The 18,558-nt window shown below is 42.8% G+C and overlaps 1 non-coding gene across 1 annotated transcript; it reads left to right on the top strand.

Moving 5' to 3' along the window:
• Positions 1 to 15,807: 15,807 nt before the first annotated feature.
• On the top strand, positions 15,808 to 15,939 carry LOC127690368 (small nucleolar RNA SNORA17). Its single transcript, XR_007979086.1, has one exon. It is a non-coding gene; the product is annotated as a small nucleolar RNA SNORA17 (small nucleolar RNA).
• The last annotated feature ends 2,619 nt before the right edge of the window (positions 15,940 to 18,558 follow it).

Genomic DNA, 18,558 nt, shown 5'->3' on the forward strand with positions numbered 1-18,558 from the left:
ACTATCAGTGCCTCTTTGTCCCCGTGTAAAATAAAATCAAGCCAAGAATCAGGTAGAATTATCAGGTGACCTACACTGATGGCCTCCTCTAAGCCTTGGGTATGTTCATGCTCAGGGCCCCTAGCCAGCGCAAGTTTCCCAGTACCTGGTACCCACACCCATCCTCCCACTCCCTTCCCCTCCTCTCCTTCCTGAACAAAGCCAATGCTGTCAAATGACTTCCAGGAGCTGCTGCATGTACCCAGACTTCTCAGGGCGAGCTGCCATGAGCAGGAACAGCTCATCTCCAGACCCCTCGGGTGTGCGAGCATGTCCTCCTTGACCTTTGCCACCAGGAGCCTGTCACATAGTTACTTAGCAAATTTCTCCTAGGCCCCCAAATTAGACAAAGAACCAGAAATTAGCCAACAGGCACAAACATCACACGTGTGGGCCTCAGCTTCATTACTTTAAAATAGCAACTCCAGGCAGAACAGTCTACAAGGTACAGCAGGTTAGGAAAGCCAGAAGGATCAGCACGTCCGTTCCAAGTGGGCTCATTGGGGTAACGGTTCTAGAGACTAAAATCACTCCTCTTTTCATTTATTTTTCAGCTTTTATTTAAAGGGAAAGTCCCCAAATGGAGTAGAGAACGCTTGGGTTGTTTTAAGGGCATCTTCTTCACTGTGACACCGTGAGCCTGCTCTCCGTTTTTCCAAGCTCCAGAGAGAAACTCCGCTTGCCAACACTTGAGTGATTTCACCTCTAGCGTTGCCATGGTGATGCACATCCCTGCACAGGCTGGAGAAAAGGTGCAGCTCCAAGTGACGATGAATATGAATGAAGCCCAGCATTCTCCCCCCGGGGGTGAGCATGGGCTCTTCCTAGAGGAGCTCGGGTGCACAGAGGCCGGGGTCCACATGGCCTCTGCCCTCAGATAACCTGAGGCAGATTTCCCCTACTTAGGACAGAAACCTTAGCTGGAAGAAGTTCCAAGGGCCCATGAGGAAAGGGACCAGCTGTCCAGGAAAAGTTTAAAGAGCATCTCTCCTAGGGTAAGCTGCAAACAGTGTGCTGTCCTGGACTATAGCGGGTCTCCATGGTACCCTGGGTTTGAGGTTCGTTGGTCTTTCTCCCAGCTTGGCCCATCTATAGTTTGCCATTACATTGCTGAGATACCAGCTATAAAACAAGAGCAAAATGTGGTAATTCCTCAAGAATCTAAGACTGAAGCCTGTTCCCTGGTGAGCTCTCCAGCAGAAGGTAGCATCTGTCCCTTTCTTCACACCCAGACAAGGGTCTCCATAAAGCTACCACTGAGTGGGCACCTTCTATGTACCAGAGACAGGTACATTGCATGTGTCCCCATAGTTAAGGGACTCCATGCACTAGACAGCAGCATCTTCATTTCAGGAAAAGAAAAGAGGCCAAACTCACCCACTCACCCAACTCTCACAACTCACCCAAGTCACCCAGCTCACCCAACTTACACAACCTACAAAGCAAGCTGGAGACGGAGACAAGATCTGAATGCAAACAGTCTCAGTTGGGAAGGCTTATGTCAGGCACAGCACAGCGCAACTACATCAATGGTTAGGGCGGATCTCAGGCCAGCTGAGGACAGTCACATGCCAACTCCTACAGCTGGATTCTGTTCAGCTTTCCATCATGTACGATTGCAGCTGAAGCTCCCACTCCTCCCACAACTTCTATAGGCTGTTTTGTTTTCACTCTTGACATAGTCAAGTATGCATGACAAGTGTCAGTCCCTCTATATTTCATTTGAGTTTGTTCAAACTCCGGTGAGTGTCAGAGACTAGTGTTGGACTCAGTGCTGTCTCCAAAGCCAAGGCTTCTACATAGATATGCTATCGTCTTCGCTTTTTTTTTTTTAATCTCTACTTGCCAAGTTCTAGGTTGACTGACCATCTCTCCAACTTTAAGAAAACACAGAGTCTTGTAGGCTGGGGACACTGATGATCCACTCTTACTGCCACTTTCCTGGCCACATTAACAGGCTTTCATAGGCCTATGTGTATCTCAACTGTATCTACCTCCTTGTCCACCAATGTTAATTGAATACCTATTGTAGGAGACCCTGTAACTAGGCACAAGGAACGGAGAATAAAGGGCTCAAGCCCTTTGTTCCCACTAAGTCAGTCCTTGCAGACGGCCCCCGACAGGCAGGACCCTATTGGATTCTCACAAGAGCCTTCACAGGGCGCATGCTCTGACAGTGCTCTCATCTTAGTGAGGAAATTGATGCTCTGCATAGTTGACCAATCAGCTCTCAAGGTCATTTAGTAAATGAGTGGGAAGCCAGTGTAGGAGCCAGGGGAGAGCCATGCATACCAACTCAATTCTGAAGACGGAACTGGGCCGCCTGTTGTGCTTTGCTCTGCATCAAGGGCCGTGTTCGCTTTGAGAACACTAAGGAGGGAACAGTTGAGCCTAAGGCTTCCAGAGGCTTCCAGAGGCTTCCAGTGGCAGGAGACTTTGGTGAGGAAAAGATCCAGGTAACACAGCAAGGTTTCCATATTAGCAGCCTTATCTCCTGAAGTGAATTAAACCACAACAGAACACATGTGGGGAATGTTTTGTTTTTCAAGGGGTCCTTGTAACTTTTCTTAGATTCTCCAGACACATACACACACACACACACACACACAAACACACACACACCTGCCAAAGAGGAAAAAGAAAAAGACCACTGCCTTCTGCTAATACACTTGATCTGAGGGGAGAGCCATGGAAAAAAGCTGTCCCTTTGACAAGCACAATGTGTGGATCTGAACTCACATAGGGTAGACATGAGGACCCCATAGATGTGAAGCTGTGCTCATATCTTTCACATCTGCCCCCACCCCCGCACCTCTGGCTGGTACATCCTGAACTGTGTGGGAAGTGGACGAATCTGCCCCCACCTACCCCACCCCACCCCACCCCACCTCCCTCCCCTCCCCACCCCCGCAGGAAGAAGGGAAGAGAGAAGCCATGCTTTGCTGGGACCAGAAGTAATCTTTCTGAACTTCATTTGTAATCAGCACCTACAACCAGGACAGTTCTCCCGCAGGGTCCTCAGATGACCTAAGGAGACAATGCTCCCCACATCCCAAGCTTTCTCCCTCAGATTTTGCTACATTTCTAGCTATGCACCTAATCATTTGGGCTAAGCCAGACTCTGTCGGAAAGGCTTGTGCCTGGAGCATTTGGCAGGACACGTGACTAATCTGCATGAAGCCCACTGTGAAGACGGACAGAGTAAGGCCTTTCGGGGTTAAACAGTCTGTGTATAGAGCAGCAGCAACCACTGCAGTCTCCACTCCAGAGTGGGCCTCTAAGGCGGGGTCTCATCAATAATAGCACGGAGAGTGATGCCAAGTTCCCACAAGGGCAGGGTCAGACTGCTTAGCTGGAGAATCAAAGGCTTTCCAAGACGATTCTGTTTGAACTGTGCTCCGCTCGCTGCCTGTGCCCACGTTTACAGAACCAGCTGGACTCAATGCCATCATCCAATTAGCACATGCCAGTACTAGCTCCCTGGGGCCAAAATGAAACAGGCAGGATGAGATCAAACCCTAGCCCCATACTTTTAGAGGAGATGTCTAGAGGCACATGAAGCTGCCAGGGGAGGCAAAATATGCCCACTGCAAGCGGCCAACAGTGCCAGCACAGGCCAGCAGCACGGGCGAAGAGAGGGACTCGGTGTTGTTCTGTCAGGACATCATTACTATGCCCTTCTCGGGATGGCAGTGAGCCAAGTCCCATAGAGACAGAGATAAAAGGGAGCTTCTCTTCTGAACAACTTCACAGTGTAGCAGGAGATGCACACACAGCCTGTTGGAATACAATCCTAAAACCTAAGAGAAGGGCTGTAATTGAATGAAGAATAGAGGGCTGTGGGAATAGAGCGAAGGGCACCAGATTCAGTTAGGCAGCAGGGGGCTGGCCTGGAAGGCTTCCTGGAGGAGGTGATACATGTCTTGATTCTCGGGAGCAAACCAGTGATTAGCAGGAGCCCGCATTGGGCTGCCAAGTTATAGAGTGTTGTCAGAGCAGAACAAATGATGGAGGGAAAATAAAACCTGGGAACAAGGCTGCTTTCTACCAGCTGTGGCCGCACTCACCTGTTATGTATACACTTGGGAACCAGAAGCAGAAGGAACTCAAATTTAACAAGTTTAACAAGAGACAGAAGAGATAGGGGAGAGAGAGAGAGAGAGAGAGAGAGAGAGAGAGAGAGAGAGAGATCACTAAGTCAGTGACAAACCTGACTAGCATGTACCACCTGGAGAGCCTATGACTACATATTGGGTTTGAGGTCAACATGGACTACATGAGTCCCTGGGGGGGGGAGGATGGGGAAGAGGAGGAGGAGGAGGAGGAGGAGGAGGAGGAGGAGGAGGAGGAGGAGGAGGAAGAGGAAGAGGAAGAGAGAAGAAGAAGAAGAAGAAGAAGAAGAAGAAGAAGAAGAAGAAGAAGAAGAAGAAGAAGAAGAAGAAGAAGAAGAAGAAGAAAAAGGGGAAGGGGAAGGGGAAGGGGAAGGGGAAGGGGAAGGAGAAGGGGAAGGGGAAGGGGAAGGGGAAGGGGAAGGGAAGGGGAAGGGGAAGGGGAAGGGAAGGGGAAGGGGAAGGGGAAGGGGAAGGAAGGGGAAGGGGAAGGGGAAGGAAGGGAAAGGGGAAGGAAGGGGAAGGGGAAGGAAGGGGAAGGGGAAGAAGAAGACGACGAGGAGGAGGAAGAGGAAGAGGAAGAAGGGGGAAGATGAAGATGATGATAATGATGAAAGGAAACTAAATGGAATAATCAGGAAGAGAGCAGATCTGAATATCACAGCCACTCTGGCAGGGCTGGGGGAACTACTCAGGGAATAAAATGTCATATGGAAGCAGGAGGATCTGAGTTTTCCATCCCCAGTACCCATATGACCTGGGTACCTATGTAACCCAGTACTCATGTAAGCCTGGAACCCCAGCATTGCTAAGGCAGAGACAAAATAGATTCTGGGACCTTACTAATTAAAATAGAAAATCCCAGGTTCACTGAGAGACACTGTCTCAAATCATCATCATCAATGATCATTTATATTATTGTTAATAATAAAATTATTAAAAATACTAATAATTTGGAGAATGATAGAATAGGATCCTTGAAATAGACCTATGGCTTCCACATTAACACATAACCCCCCTGCACATGCATATGCACACAGATGTATGCAACACATACAAACACACATGCAGACATGTATGCATATATACCTAAGGTTCCAAAAGTACCAAGGACTAACATATGAAGGGAGAGCTGTGGGCAGTTTCCAAACCCTACCATTCCAGCAGCAGCTGAATTGCACGGCTCCATGTAACACTGACTTCCAGAGACACATAGTGACCTTGGGACCAAAGAGCAACTACGGGGGATGCATAAAAGCCCAGACTGGGATGAGTCTAGGAGATGGAACCACGGACGCAGTGAGCAGAGCTCATTCCTTCAAGAAGCTTTGCTGAGAAGAGTGAGGGCAGTGACTGAGGACCGGGCAGGAGCAATGAGAGCTGTAGCAGGATGAGGCTGGGGAAGGCTTAGCACTGGAGACAGCTGCCCATCCTCTTCCATCCTCCCTCCCCCATCTTCCTCCCATTGGATCCCTTTGGAGACCCAGAGGATAAGAACTGTAAGTAACGTTCTGAGCACAGTCTAGGGCTGGGGCGGCCGATTTAGTGTCCTTGGAGGGAAGCAACAAAAGCCCCACCTGGCAGAAAGACTCCAGTCACTTTCTCTGTCATTGATCCGTGATCAAGCACTTCTGTTTGGCCGCCACCTTCACTCCCTAGAGGTCTCACTGGGCTGCACGGTCATAAGTCATTGGCCTAATAGCTTTATTAGGGGAAAATGTTTAAGGAAAGCAGGGCTGAGAAGGAGAAAGGCAACCAGTCATCATCTCACTTCTCTGACCTCCTGGGAACCCACCAGGAAATGCTCACTCTTCACAGCAGGGGCGATTAACCTTGGACAGGAGTAACTCTGCCCATAAACATGTTACCGGCTTGTTTTCTTCCTTAAAGGCTTTCTAATAAGAACAAGTGTCTCACGGTAACATGTCATCACAGGGCAAATAGAGTCAGGTTGAAGAGAGTGCCTGAAGCCTTCCTGCTCTCAAATCTTTGCCTTGATCAATAAAAGATCACAGCCAAGCCGCTCAGAGCTTAATTATTTACTATTTCTGTGCTTTCGTCTATGAGAAATTTTCTAAAGAAATCCAACTGCCTGCTCAGTGCCATATGGAGTCAATACCCTGTTCTCTATGAGTGTTAATGAATTAATTAATCAACTAATGGCAGTAAAGGTCTGTGGAGACCACGGATGCTCAGCTCCCGAAGGGAACACTTTTCTCTTGTTTTGGCAATAACTTTAAATCATTTGTTCCTAAGAATCCCGAGTCATTTCTTAGCCAAGTGTTCATTAGGTTGTATATATTGTCATTGCCAATTATGTTGATAACATCTTCCTCTTTTGTTTTTCATGTTATTTCTACTTTAAAAAGCCAATTTCCAATGATTTGTGGAAATGACAGTCTACAGAGAATGTACGCTCCTCTCAGCCAATCAGCAACAAGCACTTATGGAAGTTCCTCCCCTTGGCCAATCAGCAATCAGCACCTTCTTGGATTGAAGGGTTTTCCTGGTAAACCTGTCTGTACCCCTTGAGTATGCAGGTAAGTCAGGGACAAAGTCTAAGATATGAAAGGAAAACAAACATAAAACCAGGTCCAATGACTGCACCAACTACATGTAATTACTACAACATTGATGAGACCTCGATGTAATATTAATCACACCCCCATAGGAGGAACAACAATATGAAGCAACCAGTACCCCCAGAGCTCCCAGGGACTAAACCACCAACCACAGAATATGCATGGAGGAACCCATGGCTCCAGCTACATATGTAGCAGAGGATGACCTTCAATGAGTCGGACATCAATGAGAGGAGAGGCCCTTGGCCCTGTGAAGGCTTGATGCCCCAGTGTAGAGGAATGCCAGGGCAGGGAAGCGGGAGTGGGTGGGTTGGTGAGCAGGGGAGAGAGGATAGGGGGTTTTCAAAGGGGAAACGAAGAAATGGGATCGATAACATTTGAAATGTAAACAAAGAAAATATCTAATAAAAATATTAATCATAACCAAAGGCAGGAAGGATAGCCTTAAGAGACTCCTCCTAGCAGCAAAGGTAGTAAGAGAGTTGCCGGGCAGCAGGAGAAACTGGGGTTTGCTTTTGAAGAAAGGGAGTGCGAAAGCACTACCAAGGTATGCTACACAATCTGGACTGGAGGAAGCTCTTTTTGAGTAAGAAGCCGTGACTGCACGTTGATGTGATAAAGGCCAGCGGGAAGCTCCAGACAGCTTGACATGCCGTCAACATTTTCAGAGGAAGCAAGGGAATAGTAACCTGATGGGGAAAGAATGTCCAATCTAAAAGCCAGAGGGAGGGGCTGGGAGGGGTGGATGGCGTGACGCATAAAGAAGTTCCTGATGATCTTCACCTAGTGAGCGCTGCCAGTCGGGAGGAATGAGGAGGCCATCAGAAGTCTCATTGTTTGTTTTAAAACCACATTTTATTGAATGTTGACAAAGTTAAGTTCTGATCCAAAGGATTTGAAAAATTGCAGAGCCCTTTCCTCAAATCTATTTCAATGGTTTGGGCTGTAGCAGCAGCAGAAATAAAATCAGGAGTGTATGCATTACCTCCAGCTCAGCTGTCCAATAAGATTTCACGGGGATGGGGGACAGTGGGGGGGGGGGCAGGGTGTGCCAAGGCATGTAAACGCCATAGGTGGAAGTTGTCTAGGAATGAGTATGGAGGTCATACCAAAGTGTTCCCTCTCCCCCTCCCTCTCCTGCTCTCCCTTCCACTCCCCCTCCTTCTCCTCTTATCCCCACTGCCACCCCCAGCCCCACCCCTACCTCTTGCTCTCTCTCTCTCTCTCTCTCTCTCTCTCTCTCTCTCTCTCTCTCTCTCTCATGCTTTCTGTCTCCAAAATCTACTGAGGAGAAACACAGGGAATTTAGTTGCCAGGGTGAGAGATGTGCTCTTGGCATAGCAAACAGAATTAAGAATGTTTTTTTCATAAAAACATTAATGAAGATGGTAATTGAGACCCATCAGGAGAGCAGAGTGAGTGTGAAAACAACCAAGTCTGAGGCCAGGGAGGCCCCAAGGTCCTGGTTTTACTATACATATGCTGTGTGCCCTTGAGCAAGTTACTCAACATATCTGAGCTCTGGTTCCCTTTGAGATGAAGTTCTTTTGAGAATTAAATCATTGACATAACACAAAAACCAGAATACCGTCTGGTGAGGGCATGCACAGCCAACACTTCACTAGTACAGTTATTAAAGAACGAGGCTGTAGCACACTGTAGATTATATAGATTTTTGTGGCCCACACTTTGAACCTAGCTATTATTGCTTCTGGTGGGGGAAAAAAAGGCACTCTGAGTTCAAGCAATCCACTTAAGAAAAAAAAGAAGTTATACTCCCAAATTAATTTACAAATTGGGCATTCTCTGTTCTTATTTTTCAGCATCCTTTAAAGATCTAAGATCAGTTGATGCATTTAAGAACATAAAATGTATTATGTATAACTTGGTTGCTCATAAAATTATCATGCTTGAGATATATAGAGATGCGAAGACTAGGGAAGAAAAGAAATTAAATACATGGGGGGTTATTTTCTTGTTTCTCCAGCTTGAGGAATAAAAAGCAAAAGGTTCTACGCGATAAAGTTTCTGGAGGTCTTCCCATTCTTAAAGCACAGTCCTTGCTCCTTCTCATAGATGTATGATGTCAAGAAAACAACTGCAGAGGGAGAAACTGACCCTGCCCCCACCCTCCCATCAGAGAACCAGGCAGGTAGACAAGTGAAGATGGCTTCCCATGAAATATTGTGACAAAGGACTGCTAAGGTGCTCTACAGAACACGCTGGCCTCCATCAATTAAAAAGGCCTAAGGATTCTGTCTCACAGGAGGCTTAGAACTGGGGCACACTCCACATATCCAGTGCCTCAGTCATATCATACAGGGCCCAAGTTCTTCCCATCTGCCTTCCAGTTCCACCATTCTAAGCATATTACCCCTTGTCCCACTGTTGAATCCTCATGGTGGTTAAGATGGATGTAGCAGCTCCAGCCATCTTAGCCTCACACAGCAATGCAAAAGGGCCTACAGAGACGTTCTTCTTGTGTCTCTTTAAAAGTTAGGAAAACAATCTCAGAAGCCCATGCCACAACAAACAGACTGTGTTTTTATCTCACTGGCCAAGAATACCATTGTGTGCTTCTTTCTAAAATAATAACTGGCAAGGAAAACAAAAATGCAATTAACATGGCTGATTTGTAATAATGAAGATTTACCCTTCTGGACCAAGGTGAGCCCCAGTACCTGACAACTGGATACTTGAACAAAACCAGATCTACTAGGAAACATGGGCTATAGAATCATGTCCAAGCCACTGTTGTGCCAGGGTTTTTACCTCCCAGGGAGACATGGTCATCAGCCATCACGAAGCAGAGTTACCGTGGTGACCTACAGAACATCTTAGTTTCAGTGGATAATAAAGCACAGCTCTCTGCTGGACAGTCTTGTCACTTACAGACTTGAGAATTCTAAAACTCACATCTAGCAGACACTCCTAACACCTTTTCTACCACAGGCTGTTTATTACTGAGCCAACCTAGAAAGCACTATGACAGTCATCCAGAAACATATCTCAGTGTTCTACCTGTCTCTCCTGTACCCCAGCACATTCAGGGTCTACTCCTTGGCACAACCTCCCAAGGTGTACAAACCAGGATCTGGAGCGAGCAAGAGCAGTCTATAATACTGATAGAGGTCAGAAACAAGGGAAGCCTTGACCTACCTTGCCCGGGGCAGTGCCCACTGTTAGAGGAGCCTGTGCCATCGATACTTTGTTTTCATGTGTTGTTTGTTTTCTTGTCCCTTAAGTTTCCCCTTTGTTCCCATCTACTACACCTTTGCTGTTATGTTTATACTTATAAGCGGTTTTAATATTCTAAATTCTCCTTATGTTGAACCAATGTTAGAGGAGCCTGTGCCATCGATACATTGTTTTCATGTGTTGTTTGTTTTCTTGTCCCTTAAGTTTCCCCTTTGTTCCCATCTACTACACCTTTGCTGTTATGTTTATACTTAGAAGCGGTTTTAATATTCTAAATTCTCCTTATGTTGAACCAATTTTGCTTATACATTCTTGATTATTGTGAAGTCAGGTTTTTTTCTCTTGATTTTCTTTTCTCATCTGCTAAACTGCTTTTGTCTTCTGCTCACTGCAGAACTTCAGTTTATTGTGAACTCAAGGTCTTAATTTCTTGACATTTTTGTCTCTCTCCAAATATTCTTCTGTCTTTTTCTTGCTATTCTTTAATTTCGTCTAAATTCTTCTTCCTTTCTTCCTTTTCCACACCACTATACTTCATTTCATTGTAATATTGTTATTAACCTTAGGAACTTTTAGCTTCATAACTCACTCTATATTATCTTGCTATTTTCTACTCTATGGTCACTGATGGTAACTCAGTTGTCTTTAATTAATTTAAAGTATATTTCTGTATCTGTTTTAGTTTGCTAGTATTGCTGTTACAATGTTTTGTTACTTGTATACATGACCAATTACTTCAAAACTGATACAATCAGATGAATGAAGAAATACCTAGAAAATAGAGAGAGATCGTGATAAATCAGACAAGAAACTATGTGTACAAGGAAAGAAATAAAAAAGTTAAGATATGAAGAACCCAATAAATGAAATAATACATGGTGAAAATATTGCTAATGGACTAGAACAAGCAGAAAAAGCAAAAAAAAAAACTGAAAAAGAAAGTCAAAGATGTTTTAAGTTCATACATAAAAAACAAACAAAATCAGGATTCCACAACTTCTAGGAAATCAAACCCAAGAATCCATGGGGACAAAGAGGGAGCTGAGATATAAGTAAATAAATGAATGAATGAGTAAATAAATTAATTAGACTCTATTTCAGCAAAATTATGGCAGAAAAGTTCCCAACTCTTGGAAAATAATGGTTAGTCAGACACAATTGTTATTTAGAATGCCAAACAGACATGACCAGAAAAAATCCTTTTGCCAATTCACCAGTCAAAATACTAGGTCCACAAAATGAAGAAACAATATTAAGAACTTCAAGAGGAAGTGATAAACTCATAAACAACCCTATCAGAATAATATCAGACCACTCAACAGAAACTATTAAAGCCAGGAACACATATAATGTCTACTTCAAGCTCTGAAGATAATTGCCAACCAAGATTACTAGAGTCTGCAAATTTATCTTTTGAAATTGACAGAGAAATAAAGGCATTTCAAGACAAACAAAAACTAAAGTAATTCATTAGCACCAATTCAACCTTGTAGAAGATCCTTAATCGAATTCTAGACGAAGAATAGAGGAAATGTCTCAATCTTAAGGGGGGACAAAGGAATACATTTCATGAAAATAGAAATACAAAAATAAACTGAAAAGAATCAATTATGTCCAGCTCAGTAAAGCAGAAAATCCTTAATATGAATAGAGAGAAAGATAGCAAACAATAATTTGGTTGATTAGAAAACAGCCTAAAAATTACAAGAATCAGTAAATCTCTATAAGTCATAACCTTAGCTCTAAGTAGCCTTAACTTTCTGATTAAAAGGACACAGACTTGCTGACTGGATTAAAAACAGCATCCAACTAATTTCTGTCTCCAAGAAACACACTCCAGGGGAATTGGGGGGTGGGGCTTAGTCAGTAAAGTGCCTGTCACACAAGTGGGAGAATTGGCGTTTGATCTCCAGCACCACTGTAAAAAGCCAGGTGCAGTAGTACAAGCTATTTTCAGGGCTTGAAGTACGCCATTATATGTGTTCCTGGCTTTAATAGTTTAGGTTGAGTGGTCTCATGCTATTTTCATAGGTTTGCTTATGAGTTCATGGCCTTTTCTGGAAGCTTTTACTATTGTTTCATTTCATTTGGTGGTCTTAGTAGGCAATGCAGTCCCAGAACTGGATAGGCAGACACATGGGGACCCCTGGTCTGGGACTTGTTGGTCAGCCAATCCATTCAAATCAACGCACTCCAGGTTCAGTAAGTTTCTGTCTTTAAAACGGAGAAAAGTGATTGAGGAAGACACCTGACACTAACTTTTAATCTCTACACATATGCATATGCATGCACACACACACATGTACATCCACACACAAGCACAAATATGTACACATACATACACATACACAGAAACACAGAAAAAAGACATATAAAGACTAAAAGTAAAAAGATAGATGCCAATACATCAAGCAAATGGTAGCTTAAAACAAGACAACAGAACAGCTATTATATCTCATAAACTAGACTTCAAGCCATAAATCTCACTAAATATTAATAAAAGGAATGATAGATAAAGAAGATGCAACAATTGTACATGCATATGCACCAAACATTAAGAGTCCCAATTCCAAGAAACAAACACTAGTGATTACAAAAAGACAGATAGGTCCTAATGCAATAATAAGCAGAAGGCTTCAGTAACATAATCTTTCATAGGTCATGCAGAATAGAAACAACAAAGAAACTTCAGGCTTAAATTGCACCATACATCAACTGGACTAAACAAGTAACAATTATGAAATAGGCATTTTTCTAAGAAGCCTATGGAAATTTCTCTAAAATGTATGACCTTTTATTACATAAAACAAATCATAACAAATGCAAAATGATTTTTAAAATTCTATCTTATCACATAATAGTGAAATAAAATTAGAAATTAATAGCAAAAACACTACAAAAAGTACACAAATGCATGCATTTTGAAAGGTATGCTTTTTAAGTTTTTACTTTTAAATATTTATTTTAATTCCCTGAGAATTTTACATGATTGCAACCACATTCACCCCAATTATTCTCAACTCTCCTCATAACCACTTCCACCTCTCTGCCCCCCAAAATTTTGTGTCTTTTTTTTAATTGCCTATTGACTATAACTTGTGCTACACATATTTCTGGGTATAGGGCCATCTACTGGAACTTGGTCAACCTACCAGAAGCCATTCTCTTAAGGAAAACTGACTCCCCTTTCCCCAGAAGCAATCAACTGCCCATAGCTCCTCAGGGTTATAGTTAAGAGTCAGGGTTTATAAACCTCCTCTCACTTTATAGAGAATATTGGTTGGCTTGATCTTGTGCAGGTCTTTGTAAGCAACCACACACACGTTCCATTTGTGGCTGAGCACCCCGCTGACTCCTGTTCTCTACACTAGTCATGAATTTCTACATTAACCACCATCTTGTGCACAAAGGAACTTCTACAGTGAGTCTGAGAACTGCATTAAACTATAGATAGAAAGATACAATTTTAGAGGGCAGTTTGATGCTATGTCCATTTAGAAGAATAATAGAATAGTAGTAGCTTCACTCCTGGGGACCATGCACTCCCCAACCACTGGTTCTTGGCCAGATTTACAACACCAGGCATGTGTTTCCTTCTGTGGCATGGGCCTTAAATCCAAGAAGAAAGTACTTGTTTGTTCCCAAAACGTGCACCAACACTGTACCCATGAAAATATTTTCCATGCCTGTCATTATTGAAGTTCACAGGTTTACAGCTGGGGAAGGGTGTTGAGTTTTCAATGATAAATGAGTCAATGAAGAAGTCTGGAAAGACATTTAAAAGCTACTAGCCTTAGTTGGGTGTGGTAGTCCATGCCTTTAATCCCAGCACTCAAAAGACAGAGGCAAGTGGATCTCTGTGAGTTTGGAGTCAGCCTGGTCTATGGAATGAATTCCAGGTTATCACAAAAAACAAAAAAACGGTCTCAAACAAACAAAAAAGTAATTGGAGTCAAATATAAATAAAAAGACACCCTAGATATTCCTAAAAGGAATTTTATAGTTATGAATGTTTACATTTAAAAAAATGTAAGAGAGGGTGGATGAGAAGGTTCAGCAAATAAAGATATCTGAGATCAATCTGAGCTCAATGCCCAGGACCCACATGATGGAAAGGGAGAATCGACTCCTGAAGGTCAACCTCTGACCCTCACACACATGCCCACATAATGCTCTGATGCATACACATGCACACTAAATAAATAAAACAAAAAATCAGAGAGTGATCAAATAAATACAGTAACAATGTCTCAAGGTACTTGAAAAAATCCAAAATTAGTTCAATATATGGAAAGAAATAACAAAGATCAGGAGTGAAGTTAGTAAAAATGGAGACTAAAATACAACAATCAACAACAACAAAAGAGCAGGTTCTTTAGAAAGACACAGAAGAGCAGCAGACTCTTAGCCAAAATCACCACAGGTAGGAGAGGAGACCTAAGCTAATAAAACCAAAGTTGAAAATAAAAGAGAGAGGTTACAATGGATATCAGGGAAATGCAGGGACCATTAGAGGATGAATATGTTTTGAAAACATATTCCAAAAATCTGGAAAATCTAGAAGAAATTAATAAATTTTAGTCATGTAAGTTCTAATGAAATTAAACCAAAAAATATGAGCAGCCTAAATAGATCTATAAAGAGCAGCAATATTGAAGTAGATCCAAAGAACTTCTCAATGAAATTAATTAGTTTATTAATTAATTAATTAATTAAAACATACTATGCACTTCACATTACTCCACAAACTAGAACAGTATTAAATTTATTCTATGGTACCAGTATTACTTTGATGCCAAAACTAGATACAGACAACACAGGGAACCAATTTCCTTGAATATCATGTATGTGAAATTTCTCAGTAAACTTGAGTTTTCAGTACTTGAACACTGAAAACAGAATATATTATGATCAAGTTGGTTTTATTCAAGAGACATAATAATGCACAAATCAATAAATATTATACAGCATAAAATAGACTCAAGGACAGAAACCACAAGGTCATCTCAAGAGATACAGGAAATGTCTCTGACAAAGTTCACCATTCCTTCATTATCAAAGCCCAGCAGAATGTATCAAAGCCCAGCAGACATATACTTCAAAATAATAAAGGTGACAAGCCTATAATCAACTTTCATACTAAACAAAGGAAAACCAAAAAAAAATTTTTCTTCCATTCTCTCAACTGTTGCTTAGTGTAGTGCTTAAAGTCACACCTAAATCACTATGGCAAGAGAAACAGACAAGGGGACATTTAAATATAAAACACTTCAATGAAACCTCATTCACAGATGCTATAATCTTAAAAGACCTTACAGGCTTCCCTATGAAAGGCACTCACAAAATCTCACCCGTAGCTAAGGAACTTTGACCATTGAAAGCTGCTGGAGCAGAAGGAGTCTGTTTATTCAGGGAAGTGGTCCCTGTTAGCATGCCCCTGCTCCAGTGGATGGCCCTATCCCATGTACATGAGGACAGGACAGAGCTGAGTGGACTATAAGAAGAAGGAATGAGATTGGATAGACACTATGGGAGAAGGGTCTAGAAAAATTAGGGAGAGAATAGGAGGTCTATATAATCAAAAAACATTGAATACAGGTATGAAATTCTCAGTATTTTTTAAAGCTCCCCCAGAGAACTCTTCAATATGAGAAACACTTTCAGCAAAGTAACAGGATACAAAGTCAACATACAAAACTGATCAGTTTTTCTTTTGCTGATAAAGAAATCTAGAAAACATCTCATTCACAATAGCTTCAGCAAAGTAAAATATCTAGGAATAAACCTAACCAAGGACACAAATGACTTCAAAAGCAAAAACTTTAAAACTTTAAAGAAAAATAGTGAGGAAGATCTTAGGAGACAAGATTTCCCACACTCCCTCCCCTAGAGGCTTTGCAGGTGTGGCTGCTCTGTCACATATGTGTCCATAGGTGACAGAGAGGAGAGAAGTTATGTCTATGCCCGGTGTTCTGACCTGTGAACATCTGAATGATTAGTAGCCTAACAATCCCTGGAAAAGCAAGACAAGACAATAACCAGAACAGTGTGATAGGGCCCAGACAGGGAGCTAGCCTGAGATGACCACCAGTATGGCACTGCACAGGCCTCAGAGGACAGACCATATCCCAGAAGACCCCTGCCCAGTGCCACAATGCAAAAGCAGGGCATAGCATTTCTGAGACCACTCCTAAGATGACCCCAGACAGTCAGAGACCCCCAGTGTTACTAAGAGGAGCAAGTCAGTGGTGAAGAAATGGAAGAGAAAGAAACAGAAGAAAGTGAGCACAATGAAGAAAGGTAAAACTAGAAACCAGAGGGTAACAAGGAACAGCCTGATATGAGTAGCCAGCATCTGGGTCCATGGGCCCTGTAGCAGCAGGGGCATGTTACCATCCAAGGGCATGCAGATGCCACCAGGGTACATGTTGATGGTTAAGAGCTGTGAGGAACTAGCCCCACCCCTTTCCCCACCCAACTTAACTCCTTGCCACCTACAGCAGGTGGGAGAGCTGGCCCTGCCCCTCACTACTCAGGAGAGTGGGCCAGGCCCTGAACCTTGACTGGGCAGCACACTAGAGCTGGCTCTCGATGTAGGGATTATAGGTGAGGTGGTCCCAAAGGTGTAAGTGTAAGAGTGATGGCCCTGGCCCTGTCTCTCATCTATTGAGCAGTGGTATGGATGTGGGAGACACCCCCTCCTCTTCTCTCTCATCCCTCACCATCTATTGTAGGTAAGAGAGTGGGATCATGAGAGTGGAAGAACTGGCCATGTCCTTCACCAGTTGCAATACTTGGGATAGCAAGTTTTGTATCTTTTACCTGGCCAACAGGGCAGAGAACCCTGAATGTAGGGGTTGCTGGGCAGTCAGCCTCAAGGGCATTAAAGCAAGAAAGCCAATGGGCTGACCAACTCAGGTACCTCTCAGGCCCAGATCCAGAGCTTTGAGTAAATGAAGAGACTGGTCCTACAGCTTCAAAACTACAGTATCTCCATAACACAGAGCAAAACAACAGGATATCCAAGAGAAGTCCCAATGAGGTCCAGTATCTATAGAGTAGCAGAAGCCAGAGGCCTCCCACCAGACCAATGACTCATTGTAATGAACATTTGCAAGCAAAGCAAAGGCAATACTGAGAGACACAATGAGACACACTACAGCTTCCACAATGAGGGTTTTTTTTTCTCTGTTGGGGAGCAGAGGTTGCAAGGACAGAAGGCAGGCTTGAGGAAAGGGAGAGATGTGCAGGACTGGGGAACATTCACAAAGAACCAATAAAAGTTGTTTTTTTTTTAAAAAAATGTTATCTCATGGAATAACAATATTATGGAACTGATCTACACATTCACTACAATCTCCTCAAAATAACAAGTGCACACCTCACAAAATTAAAAAATAAATAAACCTAGAGTTTATGGAACCAGGGAAGACCCAAATAGTCAAAGCCATACTAAGCAGAAAGGCAAATGTTGGAGGTATCCAGAACTTGACATCAAATTACACTACAGAGCCATGGGGACAAGGTACCATAGTACTAAAAACAGATGAGCATACCAATGAAATAAACTAGAGAACCCAGAAATAAGTCCACACAGCTAGCCATTCTGAATGTTTATACAAAGGTACCAAAAACATGCATTGGAGAAGAGATAGCAAGATGTGTGTATAGTCACAAACTTTCTGAAGGCCTTGAATAGCTCAAGATAGCCCCAAGAATTTACAAATAAGACTGAAGGCTAGGAGATGGCTTAGCAGTTAAGAGCACTCGCTGCTCTTCCAGAGGAGTAGGGTTAATTCTCAGTGACCACAGGGCAGCTCACAACTGTCTGTATCTCTAATCCCAAGAGAATCTAATGCCCTCTTCTAGCCTCTGCTGTGCATTGAACACATGTGGTGCCCAGACATACATGCAGGCAAAACACCCATATACATTTTTTTTAAAAGAAGAAAAGGTTGCATGAAATTCAAAAGGTCCCATACAATAAAGGAAGCAACTGAGTAAAGAGATATACCAAAGACCAGAATAAATCTATAAGGAATTTAAACACTTAAACACCAAAGAGAAATCATCCAATGAACAAATCTTAAAAGACAAAACATAAATGGAAAACAGATATTTGGGGGGGAAGTTCAACATTCCTTAAGCCATCCATGAAATACAAATTTAAACTTTTTTGAGATTTCATCATGCCCTGGTCAGGATGGCTTTTGTCATGAAACCAAATGACAACAAATGCTGGTGAGAACATGGAAAGAAGAGAATCCTTATAGACTAGTGAGGCTGCATAATAGTTCAGCCGCGATGGAAGTCAGCATGGAGGTTCTTCAGACAACTACAGGTAGAGCAAACACATGGTCCAGCTACCCTGCTCCTGGAATATATAAATCTTTATATACAAGGAATCTAAGTCTGCATACTACCAATGCGCTTATAAATCACACTCATTGCAGCATAATTCGCAATAGCCAAGATGTGCAACCCGTGAACAATCGAGATGTCCATCCGCAGATAAATGGATATAATGTGTTGTATATATACACACACAATGGAGTTTTATTGGGCTCTAAAGACAAAATTAGGTCTTTCCTAATTTTCAGGGGAAATGATAGAACTGGAGATGATCGTGT

Source organism: Apodemus sylvaticus, chromosome 7 (assembly GCF_947179515.1).
Source record: "Apodemus sylvaticus chromosome 7, mApoSyl1.1, whole genome shotgun sequence".
NCBI lineage: Eukaryota > Metazoa > Chordata > Mammalia > Rodentia > Muridae > Apodemus > Apodemus sylvaticus.